Source organism: Anguilla anguilla, chromosome 5 (assembly GCF_013347855.1).
Source record: "Anguilla anguilla isolate fAngAng1 chromosome 5, fAngAng1.pri, whole genome shotgun sequence".
In the NCBI taxonomy this organism is placed as follows: Eukaryota; Metazoa; Chordata; class Actinopteri; order Anguilliformes; family Anguillidae; genus Anguilla; species Anguilla anguilla.
This window is the reverse complement of record NC_049205.1, coordinates 26016895-26035269: the sequence shown is the minus strand read 5'-3', so window position 1 is coordinate 26035269 and position 18375 is coordinate 26016895. Positions and strand designations below refer to the sequence as shown.

Below are 18375 nucleotides of genomic sequence, written 5' to 3'. Positions count from 1 at the left end.
AGCACCATAGATTGCACCCGAATGGCTAAAGATACATGCCACTCAAAGTTCAGATCCTCCCCTCATTGATTAAAAAAAAGAAAACCGAGTCAGCTTCGGAAATTACGAAGATCTTTGTTGACGACGAATTGTAGTTATTTATGACACCAAAAGGCGTCATCTGGGTCCATGCAGTTAATACTGCTGACAACAGCAGTAATAAGCAATTTTAACAAAGAATAAATAAATACAACTCTCTCTCAGCTAAATGCCAGGGTCTGTTTACAAAATATTCAGTTAAATCACAAACAGGTGAGATCACAAATTTCAGTTTTATCACAATAACGTGTGCTTGGCTGTTTAATACAGAGAACTATCTGAAAATTATGTTCATCATCACTCAATTACCTTACAGTGCAGAAAAATAATAAAATAAAAATAAATCTCTCTCTCAGCAGAGATGTACAGCTACTGTGCCCCTGCTCTCCATAATGTTTGGGACAAATTGATTCACAGGTGTTTCTGATTAGTCAGGTTTGTTCAGTTTATTCCTTGGTGTAGGCATAAGTGCTTTCAGTACTTAGTCTCAAGTCTAGGCTTCTGGGTGCCTTTGGAGTATGTTATTGGTGTCTGTCAACATGAGGACCAGAGTTATGCCAATGAAAAAAAATCAAGGAAGCCATTTTGAGGCTCAGAAATAAGAAAAAAAAACTGACATAGGCCAATGCTTAGGCGTACCAAAATCAACTGTTTGGAATGTCATTAAGAAGAAAGCAAGCACTGGTGAGTTCAGTAATTGCAAAGGGCCTGGTTGGCCAAGGATAACCTCTACAGTGGATGCCTGAAGAATTCTCACCATAATGAAGAATAACCCCCAATCACCTGTCCAACAGATGAGAAACACTCTTCAGGAGGCAGGTGTGGATGTATCTGTGACTTCTGTCCGCAGAAGACTTCACAAACAGAACTAGCAGCTAGACTGCACGATGCAAACCACTAGTTAGCCACAAAAAGGGGATGGCCAGTTTAGTTTGCAAAGCACGGAACAACATTGTGTTTTGCCCAATATCATTTATCTCCTTAAATTCCTCTATTATGCTTTGAATAGTAGAGGCTAGTAACAACAGCTTTGCTGGCAGTTATAAATAAACAATATAAACAAATAAACAAATGTTTCCAATGAAGAGACACTGATCAAAAGGAACAAAATTACACAAAAGCAACAAAAGCGACTTCTGGATTTTCATCCAGAAAATATATTTCAGGCACACTGGCCATCTCTGGCATAGACACAGAAGTAGGCTGACTGAAAGAAACTTGTCTGTTCAAAATTGTCTCAAAGAGATGGTTAACAGATGCTTTCTACACATATGTGACCCAAATTTGGACATCATTTCTTTTCACATCCTCTGAAAGGACATGTAATTTCTTGACCCAGTTTAGCAAACTCTAAACTAACCATCCTCTATTTGCAGCTAACTAGTGTTACGACTCAAGCTATAGTCGTGACAAAAAGAGAAAAAACACAACAAGGTATACTTTTACACGAAGGAATTATTTATTAAGAAGAAGAAAATGATGCATGTATGAGTGAAATATAGGGTATTTTTATTAAATGTGTATGGATGTGCGTGTGCAACAATGGGATGTGAATATACAACGCAAAACCTGTGAAGAAAAGAGGGAGAAGGAAAAAACCCTGCGGGCCGTCCAACCGCCCGACCAGGTGCAGGATTACCTATAAGACAGTGAGAAAGAGAGAGTGCCGGCCCAGAAAGCACTGGGGCTTCCTTATTATAGGGTTTCCCCCGAGGTGCTCTCAATTAGATAGGGGGCATCCCACACACTGGCCGACTCTTGTAACTACAATAAAAATAAAAACAATATTAGAGACAAAGTTGTCACACCCCTACCGTTAGAAGGGGCGCTACAATGCGACCCAAAAAATAATTACAAATCATTACCAATCCTTTTCAATGTTAAACAAGTGAGTGTCTATGAAGGGGCTCGGGAGACGGCATCCGCAAGAACAATTTTCTGAATTTTGCATCGTATGCAAAAACGGTTAAAGGGTTATGGTCAGTATAAACTATAAGGGGATTAGAGGTAGAATCCAGATAAACTTCGAAATGTTGTAACGCCCAGATAAGAGCGAGAGCTAGCTGCTCAATCATCGAATAATTTAACTGGTGTTTATTAAACTTGCGTGAGAAAAACCCTACAGGGTGATTTATACCCTGCTCGTCTAAGGACAGCTCCCGTGCCCACCTGACTAGCATCCATGTGCAATATGAATGGCTTATCGTATCGTGAAGCAAAAAGAATTGGGGCTCTAATGGTTTCAGAAACACTGTGTTGTCCAGTCTGCCCTGAAACACGCATTCAGCTGGCACTGTGATATCCTCCCCCCAAAGGAAACTGGACTAAGCACAGCATTTGGCTCCTCCATGATAGGCACTGAACCTGAATCATAGCAAATATTGAAGCAAACAGCTTTAATGGGAAGCACCTTGACCAGATTCACAGGACCAGAAGCAACAGGGGTTGTAACTTTTTCCACAGAGTCGGCTGGGTTATACGCCTTCAGCAAATTAATGTGACAGACATGTGCCTTTTTTCGTCGATCAGGAGTTCAAATGAAATAATTTCGGTTTGAAATAAATTTCGACCTCATAAGGACCCCTTAGTTTCCTGCAATGTACATTTAGAGTCCAGAGGTGAATCTAAACCCGAAGAATTAAGGGGCGAATGTGTAACCGAAACAACACAATGGGCTTCAAGCTAGAGGGACCGGAAGAAAAGGGTTTTGGTGGGCCCTTAGTTTGAAACCTGATTCTAGGACACTCACATTTAAAATGTCCCCTGTCATGGCACACATGACAAACTCTAGTTATGACAAATTTACCATCTGTGCCAGGAACAACTCTCCCCTTAAGGGGTGGGTGACCATCCACACCAGTTGATTTAAGTTGAGAGTGCAGAGTAAAATAGTTACGAGGCGAATCACCACGGAATTGACTAGAAGTTGCCATCCCTTTGCGAATCAAAACAAACTCATCTGCCAGAACAGCAGCTTCGGAAGCAGTACCTACTTTTCACTCGGTGATATAATTAGCAACAGCCTTGAAACATCTTGAATTGTTCCAACTCAATTAAATGGCACAATTTTTCAAACGTGTCCTCATTCGAAGCACTCATCCAACTTGTAAATGGTATATGTAACTCCCGAACATATTCAACATGAGACTGCTTATCTCCCTTTTTCCAATTTCGGAAATGTTGTCGATAAGCTTCAAGTACTAATCCATACGCCTTTAGTACTGCAGATTTTACCTTGGCATATGTTAGAGAATGGTCCCATGAAAATGAAGCATAAGCTTCCTGCACTTTCCAGTTAACACCGCAACACCAGTTAACTGCCGCAAAAGCACCCGATTGTCTTCAGACTTGGGCTTGAGATTGGGCAAGTCGTTCAAATAGGACAAAAAACTTGTCGGGGTCCTTCTCATTGAATTTTGGTATTAACCTCGGCTCATTACTGATATTTTGTCTTTCTGGTCCCTGGCTGCCAGGATAAAACATAGATTCTTCTCCCCCTATTAAAATGGAACTTTCCCTTTCTCTTTCCCTCACTGACTGCCTGAGACTCGCAGAACTTCACCAAGTCTCGATGTTTCCGCTCTTCAAGCCTTATTTTTGCGAATTCAAGCTCATTTGTCATTTCTAATTTTACTAGCGTTTTGTATCTTGCAATGTAAGCACTCTGTCTGTGAAGTCATCTGTGGACAGTAGTCAGGGACACATCCATGCCTGCCTCCTGAAGAGTATTTAGGATCACTCAAGTCAGGTGTTTTGGGGTTTTTCTTCATTATGGTGCAAATTCTTCCGTCATAACTTGTAGAGGTCTTCCTTGGCCTACCATGCTATTTGTGAATACTGAACTCACCAGTGCTCTCTTTGTTTTTAATGATGTTCCAAACAGTTGATTTTAAAAAGCCTGTGGTTTGGCCTATGTCTGTTCCCCCAGCTAAGAAACACCTCTAATGCCACTTGTCCCAAATATTATAGTGTCCTGGAATGGGGGGGGTGCCTATGTATAAAGAGTAGGGATGTATCCGAATTCGAATACTGTATTCGTGGAAAACAAAGATTCATATCATTGTGGTTGGCCATAAGATAAAAATGCCCATTATGTTTGCAACATAGGACTTTGATTTCACTAACTAGTCATTTCATTTACTACACATTATTGAGTGATCGCTATATTCTGTAGTCGCCCCCACCGAGTCAGCGCACAGCAGGCAGTGGGCTGCGAGCTGACTGTTCCCGGCTATCACTCAGGGGAACTCTCGCATCGAAGAGGAGGGGGCGTCAGGTGCGGGAGCTAGCGAGACAAAAGCCTGGTGTGGTAGCTGGATTTCTTTCAAACCCCCGCAACCTATACATCAAAATGAAGCTTAGAACCTGTAGTTTTTAGCTGTGTGTGTTAATTTCCTACATTTAAAAAAAACCCAGTCGAAATATTGAAAAAAAAACGACATTTTACCTTGTATTTCAGTCAATATTCATCCGTTTAAGATGTACCATGCTGGATTGAATCAGCCATAGGTCTTGGCTATCAAATGAACACGAAATCCAGTCCAGATTTTCATGGTAACAGGTGCCACCAAGGGAAAATATGAGGACATCAGATGGTTTGCAAACTTAGTTCAGTAGGGGGAAAAAAATAAAATAACAGTAATACATGAACTTTTTTTGCCTGTTTTATGTAATTACTGTTGTAAAGTAGTAATTCACGTTTCCCTAGCGAACTGCAGTAACGTTAACACATCAAGAAACGCAAACGCAGCATCATTGGAATTTAAGATTATTCCCTTCAACTAAGGATATTTTTCTATATATCTTCACTGTAAATGGTTTCTATTTCCAATGCAAAACAGAATCTTGTGATTTATAAAACATTTTATTCAGTTTCTGATTGTTCAATGTGCCCCAGTTAAAGGGGAGGTGGGGGTGGTGGTGGGGTTCAAACAGTTCATAGAACTTAGTTTAGTTACAAATAAAAATAAAAGAGAGAGAGATGAAAAGTACAGTATGAGGATGTGGAAATATATTTCATAATTAATTATATGCCGATATTAAATCAATTTGATGCTTTGAAGCCACAACAATGTCTTTCCCAATTAATATTAGGTTAGAAAATACAACATTTCCCCGATTTAATGTGACTTCTGGTATAAACCATGCCCACTTTCAGTCTTCTATCCGCATACAGATACAGAGACAGATAATTTTGTTGGTTGAACAGATACAGATAGAGATAATGACGTCTCTGCACACCCCTAATAAAGAGTGCTGTAATTTTGGTGCAACCAAAACATATAAAAACACACTAAATGCCAAGGTCTGTTTGCAGAATGAAATTATATTTAAACAGTCATGGAAATTTATCTGAATATGATATACAGGATTTTGACTGACACTGCTGATTTATGTGTTCAGTCATGTCTAAGTGAAATACTATTCAGGCAAGGGAATGCAAGAGATGCAAGTCTGTAATGCAAAAACATTTATCTCTATTTTGTCCTTTTTACTTTTTGACATAAATTAAACATGCACACTGATATGCATGTATAATACATATTTGAGCACTCAGTGACCAATTGAAGACATTTGAAAAACTTCTTAATCACATTATTAACAGGACTTTTTTGTCCACCAGTAGGCTACTTAATATTTACTTTCAATGCTTATAATTTTAAAATATTATTTACTTTTTTGAGATAAGGAGTTTTTGCAACAAAATGTTTCACTACACTGCAAGCCATTCAAAGAGCTTTTTAAGAAGAGTGCACACATGTGCATTCATTGCAGTCTCTTTTTTTCTGAACCACTTTCCCTGTTTTCTTACTGACCACTTCACCTGGATGGGTCTTGGAGCCTGTGTCTGGATTGATTCCCATGAAGCTTCTGGAAAAACAATGTTGAACATGTATAGTTAACTGTGTTTAAAATATCATAGGGAATAAATTAAACTTACTAAGTAAACGCTGAGCTACCTAGCTAACTAGCAATTTAAGTAGTCGCTAGCAATCTTAGCGAGGCATGCACACAAGATGTGTTCCAATTCCAACAAGCACTGTGGTAGCTAGCTACCATAATCAAATTTTAGCTAGCAGGCTGGTGCCTAAATAATGGTAAATCCAACCAGGGAAGTCAGCTATAACGTTACACTAAAACACATAACTTAATAAAAATTGTCAGTTATCTAATATATTCAGCTTGCCTGTTATGATCTATATTCATAAATTCATTAAACATTAATGTTAACAGCGTTAATTTTCTTTCAAAAATAAACCTAAAGAGTAGGCTGACTGCAGCTCCCATGGCGCTCCTGCATCAATCAGTGAAACTTGCGCATGCACAAAGTAGTTCTTTTAAAGTCATTAACTACAGTAATTTGATTTAAAAAGCAATAAATAAATAAATAAATAAATAAAATTGCCTTTGATGGGGAGTAGCAGAACTGCATGCAATGAGCACTGAAGTTTTGACATTACTCACTTGAATATGAGCTATCAAGTTTGTACAGCAATTAGGACTGAGGGAAGCAAAGCTTTGCATTGTGCATACCTAGCTGGCTCCAACACTACAAACGTCAGTTCCAGAGACATTCACACAGACCAACAGTGTATGTAACTTTTTGGACTTAAATCTTATCTTGAGTTCACAGTTTAAACCGGAGGAAATGTAGCTTTGAGGTTGAAAAAGCTACATTGCTACTGGGTATCGATATTAAAAATAACTATTTCAAGGTTAACTAATTTATTAAAGTGAAGTTACCACGCACTACTGAAATTTTTGAGATAGCTCAGCTAACTTAATAATTTGCCTGCATGCAGCTTCACTTAACTGGTAAACAAGCACAAATAACTAGAAATGTTATCCTGAGTAATCAATTAGGTCATTAATAGGCTACTTAAGGTAGCCAGTAGCAGTATACGTACCTTTCAAGCTGGGAAAGAGACCACGTTGGACAAGTGATGGTGAATCGAATCCCTGAATTCTGTGCAGTCACGAGTTATGCTGTAAATTATTTGTTTCTATGGCAATAATATAATGAATTCCCAGGGTGCACTGCAATATACTGTAATGTACTGTAAAAATTTAAAACGTTGCCATATAATTCTGCTGTAAATTTTACAGCAATGTCTTACAGTGTAGTCATTTGTGTGAGGCCATACAGATTAAATAAAAATGTTTGCTGTTAAACTGCGAGCACCCTGCATGCTCGGGTAAATACTCTTCTAAGAAAATATGCAAACTCCCATAAGATATTAAAATTATCAATAAAAAAAAATAATAAATACTTGCCAGTAAGAAGGAAATCAGTCAGTGGGAACAAAATCTCAGGAGGAACCTGACTAGAGTGGGGAACCTCTGTATTACACTAAGGGCCATATTTACTAAGCATGCTGCAAATTACTGTCAGTACCCACAAAATTCTGCATCACTGGTTACGTAAATGAACACAGCCATAGCTAGTTCATTTAAATGCACTGCCGGTATTTAAGGTGCGTTTTACACATTGGTGTACTGCTTCATTTTTGGTGGCGTCGGGGTTTGGACAGGTGTCAGGATCCATGGTTGTAATGGATCGGCAGTATCACCTTCAAATGTTAACACATCTCATTAGTAAAAACTTCAGAACAGTTTTAAATATTTCAAGTTGTTTAATTCTGTACCCTGTTTGTTTAATAGCCGACCATCCCCAGTCATCGTCTCTCAACTTCTCTAACAGACAACTGTTCCAAAAGATAAAGGAGTCGTGATTAAAAATATATTTTTAAATTATTTTATATCGCAAATGTAGGGGCGAGTCACCATAAATATAATGCTTCATTAATGTAACACGGTCAATAACTTAATATACAATGTGGCTACCGTAGCCATTTCAGGTTTGTACATGTGCCATTCAGTCTTCTACCACCTCCTGAAGGAGTGTGATAACCTTTGCAGGAAATATTTCCAAAACATAAACTAAAACTGTCCCAAAAGTAATTTTCGGGTAAAAGGCTTTATTTCTGCAATAAATCAAATCAAACATCATTTAAAAAAGTTCTCTCTATGAGTTATCTAAACACTAGATATCTATCATACCCAAAATGGTGTTTAATATTTATTAAAGAAATTAATTTTACTCATCAACATGTTTATGACTTATTTCAATGTTTAATGTTATGTGTGTTCAGCTAATTTGCTTGCTGTGTTGACATCTTCTGGATGCTCCAAGTCATTAAGAAACAATTCACTGGTAACAGGCATTTATAACATACACACACAAGATTGGTCTGTATGGTTGGCTATTTGTTTTGTAAAAGCTCTCCTGGATGTTAAGAAGCAAACAAAAGCAGCTTTCCTTATTTATCTGGACATTACCAACCCTCACGGTAAGTTATGAATGTTTATGTACCGTCTTTTTCATGAATAATGCCCCATGCTTCATAATTTGAGGTTGTGGTTGGTCTCACGTTACTACTGGAAATGTGTTTCCTTGATTTACTGTTAAAATTATTCTGATCCTCTGATACAATCATACCGACTAGGTGATATGAATGTAACATCGGACTGCGTAAACCTTGGTTGTAATTGTATCCGACTCGTTTAAGTTATGAAATTAATTGAAGCGGCTAATGACTACTGACATGTCAAAGCTGTTTGAAAGCAAAATGTCATTGTAGGCTAAATATTTTCTGAATAAAATGGCAAAATCTGAAAACTGTTATATTTATGGAAACTCTCCCCTACTCTATACTCATGCTGGCGATGTCTCCTCTTACGATCTTGTGCCGAAGTGAACACCCGCTTTTTGCAGACGTTAAAAACAGATGCAGTTACCTTTGCCGCAACGGGCATCAGCCATGATAAATCACCCCTAAATTTTAGGGATGCCGTATTTTTCTCGTTTTACCAGCATAAGCCTCTGATGCATCACCTTAGTAAATATGGAAAAATGCTATTTGTCTTGTTAGCATCTATAAAAGCCCTACAGGTCCTAGTAAATATGGCCCTAAGTATTTATTTTACACTTTCCTGCATACTCTCTTGTCTAACCAATTTAAGACCAATTCTTGGTCCATTGCTGAAGGATGGTGGGGGGTTGGTGTGCTAACTTCAAACCGATTAGCCAGTGATTTCCCTGCTTTGTTTACTTTCTTACCTGAAGGTGAACCATACCCGCTTATCAGCCCATGTAAAGTGGGGTCACAGCTGATTGACAGGTGACAGTAAAGAAAGGATGCCACTCAACCATTCTCTGTGGCTACAGGCGTCTCCCACCCTGTCTTTAGACTATAAATGATTATAAGCCTGAGCATATAGGTTCGTTTTTAATCTAGATTTAAATATTGAGACTGTGTCTGACTCCCTTATAAATTTTGGAAATGTGTTCCACAGTTGTGCGGCTCTGTAGAAGAAAGCTCTACCCCTTTTTAGGTTTTTAGATATTCTTAGGACTACCAAGTAGCCTGCGTCTTGAGAACGGAGTGACCTTGTGGGCTTATAAGGTATGAGCAGGTTAGTTATGTACACTGGTGCACGTCCATGCAGAGCTTTAAAGGTCAGGAGCAAAACCTTGAAATCTATCCTGTGCTTAATGGGTAGCCAGTGAAGCGATGCTAGCACCAGGGTAATGTGCTCATACTGCTTAGTTCTAGTCAAGATATGAGCAGCTGCATTCTGCACAAGCTGGAGACTCATTAACAAGGTATTAGGGCAGCCAGATAGCAGGACATTACAGTAATCTAGCCTAGACATGACATAAAAGCGTAGGTCAATTTCTCTGCATCCCCTACTGACAGGAAATACCTGATTTTAGCTATGTTACATAATTTAAAGACAGCAATTCTGGATATGTTTTTTATATGCGTGTCAAAGGTTAAATCAGGATCAGTGGTAACACCCAGGTCTTTCACAACCATATTTGGTTCAGCCAAACAACCATCACAGTTTAGGGTAAGACTACACATTTTCTCTTAATATTTTGGGACCTAAAACCAACATTTCGGGCTTATCCGAGATCAGGAGCAGAAAATTAGAAAGCAGACCTTGATATCTACAATACCGGCCTCTAACCGTGACAGCGGCTGTGCTTCGCCAGGTTTCATTGAAATATATATCTATGTATAGTCTGCATAGCAGTGGAACTCTCTGACATGTGCCTGGATAATATTGTCAAGTGGTAGCATATATAATGAGAAAAGTACTGGTCCTTGCACTAATCCTTGTGGAATACCATATTTCATCGTTGAGTCGCTGGACTCTTTTAATTTAATAAACTGTTTCCTGTCACATAAGTATGATCTAAACCATGCCTGTCCATGAAGTCCAACACAGGCCTAGAGTCTGTCCAGTAGAATTTCATGATCTATTGTATCAAAAGCTGCACTGAGATCGAGGAGTACAAGAACCGACACAAGAGTTACGGTCGGCTGATGATAGTAAATCATTAGTAACCATGACAAGTGCGGTTTCTGTGCTGTGGTAGGGTCTAAATCCTGATCAGAATATTTCAAAGATACTGTTAGAGCTACGGTATGCACTAAGTTGCTCAGCAACGGTTTTCACCAATAATTTTGATAAAAATGGAAGGTTTGAAATAGGTCTATTGTTTTCCATTTTGTCAGGTTCTAGAATTGATTTCTTAAGTAATGACTTAATAATTGCCACTTTTAGTGACTCAGGTACACGTTCAATTAAATTAAATTCAATTTTATTTGTATAGCACTCTTTACAGAGAACTGTCACAAAGACAATTTACAGAGTAGCAAGGCAAGAGACAGAACAAGACCAGGTCAAAACCTAGTATATGGCTGGACCGGCCGACCAATGGTGTAACTTCATCACAGACATTCACGTTTGTAGGGCTGGCCCCGCTGTTGCGGTCCAGGCAAAAAAGTTCAATGCAAATACTTTTCCAATATAATAAATAGTCTACATAAAGAAGTAGATCAGCCGTCCAATCTACACACTCGAGTAAAGCAGATCGCAGAATTTTTGCCTACTTAATTTGTAAACTCATCTATTGTAGACTAACTTCGGGTTAAAGTGCAAAATTATGACTAATAAAGCAAACAGTGATGCTTGTAACTATTAGGTTACTGTCTGCTAAATTAAACTGGGCTAATCTCAACAGTAAATTAGACCTCTTGCCCTCTTAACGATACCATCAGACAACTAACTATACCCTAGCCAACTAGTTAGACTAAAACTTTAGAAAACACAAAATTCGAGTTCAAAATATTTCGCAATAATTAAACGTTACTTTGGGACCTATAGACTAACACAAACTTTATGTAACCCTGGCTTTACACCCATCACTGATCAGTAGCAGTCGTAGCAGAGTTTGCTAGCAAGCAACGAAAATGAATCAGTCACAACAGGAAAACAGATAAATAAACGTTAGCGGGAAAAAAAGTCTGTAAATTACCCACTCTACTTTTACCTGAAATCTAACAATGTGTGATGTCCATAAAGGCTAACATTAGCGATAACATGTTTGTCATTAAATACGGTTAGCTGGCTAACTTGCCGTTTATTTCTAAGAAAAGAAAAGAAAAGCTGTTTATGGGGGTAGTACCAAACAACTTACGCTGAGCTTCTTTCATGCATTTCTCGATTAAATTTAAACTACTAGTTTATTCCACTTCATTTAGATATCTTCCCGTCATAGTCAGTTTAAATGGTAGCTAAAACTAAACCAGGTTAAAACCTGGAACCGGCCGACGTCACAGACATGCGCGGTGTAACTCTGTCACTCACTCAGTCAGTCAGTCACAGACATTTGCGTTTGTATGGCTGGCCCCGCTGTTGCGGTCCAGCCAAAAAAGAGCAAACAGAGAAAACATCAGGCCTGAATCCCCAAATAGCAGGTACATAAGGTAAAAAGAAATCTCGAGAGGAACCCAGCTATAGAGGGGGAGCCCATCCTCCACTGGCCAGCCTGGTGTAAAGTAGTAGACAACAAATAAAATGGGTTGAACAGGTTACAGCTGAGGTGAAAGCAGGAATAGTAGAAGACCAAATGGTATAGTTAGAATAGTGCAGTTTAGAGGAGCCGGATGATGAATCTGAAGCTCCAGACAGCATCAAGGCACGAGCAGGGGAGGAACAGGGCTGAAGCAGTCCGTGACTGTGGAGCAAAGGACAGGACTGGAGCGATCCTGTGGATTCAGGCCGAGGAAAGAGGCTGGAGCGGTCTTTGGACTCAGGGTGAGGTAAGGGGTGGGGGCCCCATGGAGAGAGAAACAGAGAAGACAGGGTTAAGGTCAGCTAGACACTTGATGCTAAGCTACCTAGTGTGTCAACTCCATAGGGCCAGTTTGACACTTGAGGCTAAGCTAACTAGTGTGTTCACTCTGTTGATGCAAGCTTGACACTTAATGCTAAGGTCCTGACCGAGCCCAGACATCAGTGTTTAATTTCATAAACTCCATGATTATAAATTACCATTTGACAGGATAATAGGACTATAGGAATGGCTAACTATAGGACTGACTGAAGAGGTAGGGTTTAAGCCTACACTTAAAGGTGAGTTACGTAGTTAGGTGATAACCTGCTGCTCTTAGTCTCCTGTTGATTACTGTTTAACACATTCTGCATTGTAGTTGCTTAGCCTAAATGAGGGGGGATGTAGTATATTGACTATTTTCTAGTACTGTGCCTAATTAGGTTGTAAGTCATACTCACCTGTAGGTGGCGCTTCTGTTCTTTAGTTGTTTTTCAATCCAGCATGCAGTGCGCAGAATCTCAGAAGTTCAAGAGCTCCAATGCAGCAGCAACATAGAACCTGTAAGAGAAACAAAGTCATGTTAATAAAAACCCCTTAAATGGCTAACTGGTTGTTGAGGGCGGTGAATACACAAGATACAACAGATGTTGTATTTGTAATTGCAACAGAGCAACAGTATATTTAATGTTTTATTGCTGCAACTATTTGCTTAGTAAATCTGGCCTTCACAGTTCTGTCAAAAACTTTTTTGCCTCTTTATTTATATTTACTTCTTAAAACATTTAGAAAAATAGTAAAATTGGATTAAATATTCTACAAGTAATTGGGATGGCAGGTATGCCATCCTGCCAAGTTACGCCTTGACGGGTCGGCATGCCCCATACCTATAAAGCACCGAAAGTTTGGCACTTTTCAGGGTTCCCCACAGAAATAACCACAACAGCCACAGACACTCAATTTCTGTACATTCTGACCCCATTTCAACGGACAGAATTAATAAACAACTTCACATGTCCACACAATAAAGCCCCAAACTAAGGGGATTTTGCATTTTCTCTTTCTTCTTCTTCCTGCTGCCTAGTGCACAAACAAAATGTCTCCCCATTGGATATTTTACCGACACCAGCCAATCCTTCACCTACACAAGCCAATCAAAATCTCACATACACACACAAAATACGCATATCTTTTTACCCTAAAACATTTCCAGTCTCAACAGGTAGTCTGTTCATGGCTCAGAGGTCAACATTACAGTATACAGATCATAGGGTCCCAGGTTCAAGCCCTGCCTGGAGCAAGTTTCTTTAACCTGCTTTTTTCCTCACTAATAATTGTCTCTTCTCAATTATTGCTTTTGCACCACATCTACCCGGCGTTCACCGAATGTATACTGTATTATCACATCCCATATGCACGTTCAGTTAACCGGCTACAATATCGCCAGGCCATATGGATTCAATTGGAGCTCAGCTGTGCTTACTGGCCTGTGTTCTTCCAAACCACGGACACGTTTGATCAAGATTCACATATTGAACAGCTATGTCATGGTGGCGCACTGCTAAACTTACTGACTGGAGTGTGCAAGGTTGAACAATCAAATCCCGCCTCGCTCTCAGGCAGATCTTTTCATATTTTACACTAACGTTTTCTTTTTTTTGCCCATTTTTCCCCAATTTAGTCGTTATACCAATTCCCTGTGTGTATCACGGTCCTGGTCGATGCTCTATCCTCTGTTGGTCTGGGGAGGGTGTAGACTACCACATGCTTCCTCCGATACATGTGGAGTCACCAGCCGCTTCTTTTCACCTGACAGTGAGGAGTTTCACTGGGAGAGCGTAACACGTGCGGAGGTTCACGCTATCTCCCCCAGATCCCCTCCCTGCTGAACAGGTGCCCCGACCAACCAGTAGGAGTCGCTAATGCAACAATCAGGACTCATTTCATGATGGCAAATGTATTAAAAGTTACACCAGCTGACAACTGTGCCATTTCTACCAACTATATTTCTTCAGTTGGCTACTGTAGACGGCTACTGTAAACGTTCTTGTCAGCATACGCCACGTTTCTACATTCATGTTACCTCACCCTGTTCTCTATCTGCCCACATGCAAACAATTACTACATGCGTACAGTCTGCAACTCCCCATTAAAACATTACATTTAAAATCATGACTCAATCATAATTATAACTATTAGTAGTGAACATGAGAAAAGTACGTTTGTACTATAGGTCTCCTACTCAATATCACGCCTTATTTTGCCAACTACTATAGCAAAACATCGTTAATACTGTCTGTTTTATATACCATTCGATAAGGAAACTCATCTTGCTCATGGTCACTTTATTTTCTTAGGACTATAGTCTGTGATCGTGTCAAACTTCACCTACATGTCCATTCTGCTAAAAACATATTGTTTCAACTGCTCAATTTCATAATTTGTCCTCATTTCTCTCGTACTATTGTTATTGTATAATATGCAAAGATTGCTGGGACATCTTATTTGCGTCTGCTCCTATTCTCCATTATCAAGTGTTCTGGTTCTACTACTTCCAATTCTCACGTAAGGTGACTGATCTAGCTTAACAAAACAGCAAAGAGGACTCCTACCTGCAGATAAGCCTATCAAAATGCCGTATAAACCTTACAAACACTAAAAGTGCATCTCAACGAAATAACAGAAAACAGAGCAGGACAGAAGGTCCTACTCACAAGTTGCGACCTACGGAGATCAAATTCTACGAGCTTCCTGTTAATTTTGTCAATCATGGCTCATTGGATGACAAGGTATTTCATGTTTTACCAAATTAACTTCATTGTTTCTTGAAGATAAACATTTATTATGAAATTTATGCTGTGGCGCCCCCACCTACTTTCAGTGCTCCACGGACACGCGGACAAGCCGGCACCGCTGGTCATTAGGAGAAGTAATTGATCACAGGTATTTCCCACGTGAAATGCTGGCTTGTTTCCACATGGCAGAAGAGCGCACAGGAGGAATGCAGCGCACACCTGGAACCAGTTAAACCTAATGGCCCAACCCCTCTCATAAGGGGAGGAGTGCAGGTGAGAGAAGAAAGTGCAGGTGAGAGAAGAAAGGACAGCTGGCGAGGAAAGCCGCAGAGTGAAGGGAGAAAGACGGCGACTTCACCATGGCGCGAACGTAGTTTTTAAACTATTGAATCCACGCATTATAAAACGTTTTGTTTTTCTTCCCTCTGAGACTATGGGCGCTGTGAGTCCCGTATCCGTTTCATGTGCCTAATCGTTTGTGCCGGATAATCTCTCGGTTCCCATTACAGACACAGAGGGAGACCTATGGAGGCAGAAGTTGGAAGACGCTAACCGGAAGCGAGACCGAGGCAGGACAGTCCCCGCCCCCCCCCCCCCCCCCAAAATAAATGAGTTTTTTTCCTGCTCTTTTTCCAGCACCCCAATAAGGGGACTTCTGCACATATTAAATGTCCTTAATTTTTTTTGTTCAAACATGGTTCCCGACTCTCTGTTCCCCACTAAATCCTGGTCACATCCTCCTGCATGGCAGCGCAGCTCACAATGCCTACAACATGTTCCAAAAAAGTTTGGACAGGGGCAATTTAGGTTACGATGTGACAAGTTGAAATATCATGGTGATGTGATACAGGTGATGTTAAACAGGTGAGGCAATCATGTTATAGTATATAAGGAGCCTCCAAGAAAGGCCTAGTCCTTCATGAGCAAGAATTGGTCAAGGCTCGCCAATTTGCCAACAGGTGCATCAGCAAATAATCCAGCACTTTGAGAACAACGTTCCCCAAAGACAAATCGGTAGGATTTTGGGCATTTCACCCTCTACAGTGCACAATATAATTAAATGATTCAAGGAGTCAAATCTCAGTGTGTAAAGGGTAAGGCCGAAAAGCATTTCTGAATACACGTGATCTTCAATCCCTCAGATGTCAGTCTTAAAAGTCGTCATGCGTCTGCAATATGGCTATCATGACATGGGCTCGGGAATACTTTGGTAAACCTTTGTCTGTTGCCGCCGACTTCTCTGGGCTCGGTCTCATCTGAGATGAACAGTAGCACAGTGGAAGCGTGTTTTGTGGTCCGACGAGCCAACATTTCAAATAGTTTTTGGACAAAACAGCCGTTGTGTACTCCAGGCCAAAGACGAAGAGGACCATCCAAGCTGTTATCAGTGTCAGGTCCAAAAGCCAGCATCTGTCATGGTATGGGGGTGTGTCAGTGCCCATGGCAGGGGAGCTTGCACATCTGTGAGGGCACCATTAATGCAAAAAGATATGTACAAATTATGGAGCAACATATGCTGCCATCCAGACGCCGTGTTCTCCAGAGACGTCCCTGCATTTTCCAGCAGGACAACGCCAAACCACATTCTGCCCGGATTACGAGTGCATGGCTGCGTAAACAGAGACTGTGGGTGCTAGATTGGCCTGCCTGCAGTCCCGACCTGTCTCCGATTGAGAATGTGTGGTGCATTATGAAGCGCAAAATACAGCGACGAAGGTGCAGCTGAAGACCTGCATAATGTAAGAATGTGGAAAATTCTGCTTGCTAATCTTAACCAACCGGTGTCTTCAGTGCCCAAACACTTAAGTGTTATTAAAAGAAATGGTGATGTTACACAGCGGTAAACACTCGACTGTCCCAACTTTTTTGGAGCATGTTGCAGTCATCAGATTTGAAATGGGTGTATATTTTCAAAAAACAATTAAATTCACAATGTAAAACATCAAATAATGTTCTGTTGTTGTGTTTTCAGTATAGTACAGGGTGAATAGAATTTACATTATCACTCCTTTTTGTTTTATTAGCATTTTCCATACTATCCCAACTTTTTTGGAATTGGGGTTGTACTTACGCCACCGCACCCTTTGTCACAGCCACTGTTTTACATGTATAGTAAAGCGAAAGTGCTAAACGGTACACGCTCATCACACTGTACAAATTTACAGAAGGATAGCCATAATCCACAACCATTTCTCAAAGGATTACTTTGCATTTCTCACTTTCTTATAATAAACACTTTGCAAAAAGAAATTATATCTCATAAAAAACATGTTTTCAACGTACAATAATGCCAAGTTACTCACACATACAAGACATACACTGTCTATAACTCATTCATTCAAACTGGCAAAAACTAGGCCTGCCATTAAAAGTATTGATATCAAAATGACGCCAAGTTACTGTACTACAAACAATATAGGCTATCTTGCCTCACCAAAATTAAATAAGCTGTATTCCAAAGCAATGCTACCCAATGTTTCCTCAATTGTTTCAAGTCACTTGGCCCTGTGTTTTCTAATCTTATCATTTTACAATGTCATTCAAACTTTGTGTCACATCAAAGTGTCAGATACCTCAAATTGCCTCATGCAACACATTTAAATTCATGTACAAAACTGCTGGTGAATACCTACAGGAAGCATATTCCTCTACAAAACATGTTTATACTTGCTTCTCTACTTTACTAAATGTACAAGTTATTGTATATTTGCTACTTATAATAAATACTGCATGTAAAATATATATTGTACATGCATACATAAAATACTTCTTTATTCCCCTGGGGACATTTCCCACGCAGCATGTTACATTCACATTTACAAACAGACATTTATACCAAGAAACATACAATCATTCACACAACAGAAAGGCTGGGCAGCTAAATACACATACCAATACAAATTGGACATATTGACGCGTATTCAATCAATCTTGACTCTTACAAACCCATCCACACATATGTTTGGCCTGTCCATGTACTGTATTTTTATACACACAGGGCCAAGTGACTTGAAACAATTGAGGAAACATTGGGTAGCATTGATTTATAGACAGTGTATGTATTGTACAGTATGTGTGAGTAACTTGGCATTTTTGTACGTTGAAAACGTGTTTTTTATGAGATAAGATATACAGGATGGGTATACAGGTTACAGTGCTGATATCTGTAACTGGGTTATTGGGAAAAAATCTGTTCCCTTGATATTCAATTATGTTGACTGCACTTTAGTTATACAAAAGAGTGTCACCTCTATTGCTGTGAACTGACATTCAGTGCATTTAACTGAAGTTCAGCCATCTCTCGCCATATGATTA

The 18375-nt window shown here is 39.7% G+C and overlaps 1 protein-coding gene across 8 annotated transcripts in view; it reads left to right on the top strand.

Annotated features, from left to right (window-relative positions):
• The window catches only part of chid1 (chitinase domain containing 1), a 386345-nt gene that overhangs the window by 92397 nt on the left and 275573 nt on the right, over positions 1–18375 (top strand). The window lies entirely within an intron of this gene.